This window comes from Egretta garzetta, unplaced genomic scaffold, assembly GCF_000687185.1.
Source record: "Egretta garzetta isolate BGI_Z169 unplaced genomic scaffold, ASM68718v1 scaffold148, whole genome shotgun sequence".
Classification (NCBI taxonomy): Eukaryota; Metazoa; Chordata; class Aves; order Pelecaniformes; family Ardeidae; genus Egretta; species Egretta garzetta.
This window is the reverse complement of record NW_009260669.1, coordinates 551,669-555,436: the sequence shown is the minus strand read 5'-3', so window position 1 is coordinate 555,436 and position 3,768 is coordinate 551,669.

The window sequence follows — 3,768 nt, the reverse complement described above, 5'->3', positions numbered from 1 at the left end:
CCAACCCCCCCGCAGGAGCAGGGACACCGCTAACTAGATCAGGTTGCTCACAGCCCCGTCCAACCTGGCCTTGAATGTTCCCAGGGAAGGGGCCTCCACCACCCCTCTGGGCAACTCACTCCAGTGTTTCACCACCCTCACTGTAAAGAATTTCTTCCTTATATCCAGTCTAAACCTACCCTGTTTTAGTTTAAAACCATTACCCCTTGTCCTGTCACAGCTGGCCCTACTAAAAAGCTTTTCCCCCTCTTTCCTATAGGCCCCCTTTAGGTACTGAAAGGCCATAAGAAAGGGTTCATCAAAGCGAGAAAGGCCTGCAGACAAGGGGTTCATCTTTTTTTTTTTAGGGAGTCATGTCCCCCATGCTGCCTGGGGTGTCATCCAGGCCACCCCTACCCACTGGGCCTGGATTACCCCAGACAGCGAGCTGGATCCCTCTCTCCTCAAGGCTGGCTAATCCTTTACATTCATTAAATATCCCCAAATTTACCTTGCGGAGTCACTGGGCTTCTAAATTCATGCACCGGCCCCTGTCTGGCAGTGCCAGGCCCACACTGACGCGCTCCTCGCGCCGAAGCCTGACCCTGCCATGGGCCTGCAGTGACCCCAGCCGCCCTCAGTCCAGGCAGGGCCAAAAGGTGAGGCCTGAGGAGGACTGAACAGGCTGTGTCTGGGGGGAGGAGGAGGAGGAGGGGAGACCGTGACACCTGCCATGTGTTTTTCGTGCATGGTAGATTTTTTTTATACTCTTCTCTCAATGTATGATTGTTGTGATATTGTTGTCTGATTTTTGTTGCAAAAGGGGTTATTATTCACAAGGGAAAGAAACCTTTGAGACCAGATGGAAAGATGAAACTTCACTTTCAGAGGAAAGAGAGAGGTTTCCAAAAATCTTCCCAGGGATGTGTCTGCACTTTCCATAGAAAAGGCACTAAATAATAGAAAACAACTTCCCAGCCCCTAATCCTAACTGCAATTTTTGCCTTATATAGAAATGAAGCTGATCCCATGAGCAGAGAATGATGGAGAAAAGTTGTCTTCAACAGTTTGAAACCTATTCTGTACACTTAGGGACCTCCACATTGCAGCAGGAACCTGAGCTCATGAGCCTGCACTTCCCAAAACCCTAGCTGTAACCCTGATCTTGTCCTACCTCATTTCAAAATGTAAAGGTAGGCACGAGACAGGAGCCAACAAGGGCTTAAGGAAAAATAGTTTTGAGGAAAATGGCATGAGTCCTTTTCCCTGCTCCAAAGTGCAGCAGGAACCTGGGCTCCTCAGCCTGCACTTTCCCAAATTCTAGCCCTACTCCTAGTTTTAAATCTACCTTAAGGTAGAAATCAGGTCCAGTCTTTGAGAAGTGAATGACAGAAGGTAAAGTAGCACTTTAAACCAAAATGAGGCCTTTTCCTTTTTCTCAGGGTAGTCAATGATGCATTGAGAACTTAGGTTTCTCAGAACCGTTCTTGTCCAAACCCTAATCCTATCATCAGCTGTCACCCTAATTTCAGTCCAAGTACTGTATGTTTCAGAGATGTAGAATTAATCATGAAATAGTAAAAAAAGGACCGGATTTCTTGGAATCTCTTACCAGATCCCTTGGAATCTCTTTTCCTTCTTAGTTAAGAGTGGCCTGTGTAGCCCCATGCATTAGTAAATACAGTATTGCTGTTGCTGGTAACAAGCCACAGGCTTTATGTTAAGGTGACACAGGCCGGAGGGCTTGTCAGGTTTTGTCTGGACTAGTCTTAACTAGCTTACGGCTTTGTTTCAGCTTGTTTATCTGCATCAGCAACTGTCTAATGAGCAGGTGGCTCTTACCTTTTTTGTTTTAGTTTTGCTTAGCCTTGTGTAATTGGAGTAATGTCTGCTGTTAGAAGTTTTTATATAAATAGGAATAACAGGAAATTCAGTTGTGTAGAATGAACTATCTGTGACCCCGGACTAATGATGAGTTGTAGCTGTAAAGGTTTGACCATAGGGTAATACCAGAGGCCCCAGGGCTATCAGTAACTCACCAGTGAGGGCACTGCAAACCTAGGAGCTGGAGAAAACCAGTTATAGGCATAACAAAAAAGAAAAGTGTCTTACATGTATAAACCCTATCATAAACAGTAAAGTTAGGTGCAACATTGTTGTGGACTAAGGAAGAAAAATCAGGGTGTAGAGCATGTTAGCAAACATATAAAAATGGGCCCAAGTGGCCCCTAGCATGAGGAAGAAGCAGCCATGAACATCAACAACATGCTTCTCCTAGCAATGAGGAGAAAAACACCCTACCGTGAACATTATACTCCTACCATCAAATATCTCAGGAGGACAACTTGCTGTCACGCCTCTTCCTTCAGACAAAAACCACCAGCATTAGCAGCTAGAGGAGCAGTGGAGAGGTAAATGTAGCACCAAAGAAAAGGCATTAGATACTAGGGGGAGGTTTCTATTAAAACTTTTAACTAGAATATTTTTGATGAGATATATTTTTTTAATCTGGAAAATTTAAACTGCATTTAAACCGACTAACATGAACTGATTTCTGTATTTTGGTTATACAATCAAATCTTTAAATCAGATTAACAATAAAAGTTTGGCTTCCGGTATAAGATGTGGTCCTTTTTTTGCCTGTAGCAAGATGTGTAAGCACAGCGTATGTGGCATATACAAATACTCTGCAGTAGCATTGGTATCCAACTGGTAATCTCACCCTGCCTTTGTACTTTAGATGGTCTCCAGGAATGTGTGCACTCCAGTGGGATGAGATGATGAAAGATTTGCTGCTTTTGGCATTACACCTCTTCATAGCTCTCTTTGAGCTTCTTCTTTCAAGAACTACAGTTCTGATTCTGTATATTCCATTTCCTAAGTTTCTTCAGCATTTATTGTGGGTGTGGACTCTTGAAGACAGCAAAAGAGAAAATAAAGGATTTGTGGTAAAGAACATCATTGCTTTTGCTTACTTGGCAAACTCTTCAACAGGCAGCATTAACCAACAGAAGGAATGCGCAAAAGCTGCCAGCTCTCAGTGCATTGCCATTAAGTCGGTTTTAGTTTGTACCATCATTACAATATTGTACATGTGGCTTTAATAGTCCATGAATGTTTGAACGGCCCATGTTTACTTTAATTTGAAACTGGAATCCAAAACCTCTCAGAGCGGCTTTGCTTTCTGTAGCACTGCAAATCCAGCTCGATTGGCTGTGTGAGATAATTTTGTTCATGTACTGATGGTGTGTCCCTCTCTTACACAAAGGGGCATGAAGCACTGTGTCAACCTTAAACATTGCTAAGAGGCTTTCCATATAGGCAAGGACACTAGGTTGTTGGGGGTTTTTATGTCTGATTGATTACTAGTATTATTACCCCCACAATTTCAAGAAATGGACTAGATGTTGACTACTTTCACCTTTTCTGAAATTCAAGTTTCAAGTGAAACATCTGTGAGGTCTTATCTGGGATATGGACCACTTCAGCAACAAGATATCTCTACATGCATTCTAGATTTCCCTTTCCTAGGTTTCTGTCAGTCTTCTTTCTCTTTGAATGAAATGTTTGCTTTTACTGCATCCCCATTCATTCTTCTGTTTTCCTGCAATCCCAGGAAGCATCCAGAAGATCACAGGATCAATAGGACAGTTTGTGTTGGAAGGGACCTTTGAAGATCAGCTAGTCCAACCCCCCTTGCCATGGGCAGGGACATCTTTCACTACATCAGGTTGCTCAAAGCCCCGTCCAGCCTGACCTTGAACAGTTCCAGGGATGGGGCATCCACAA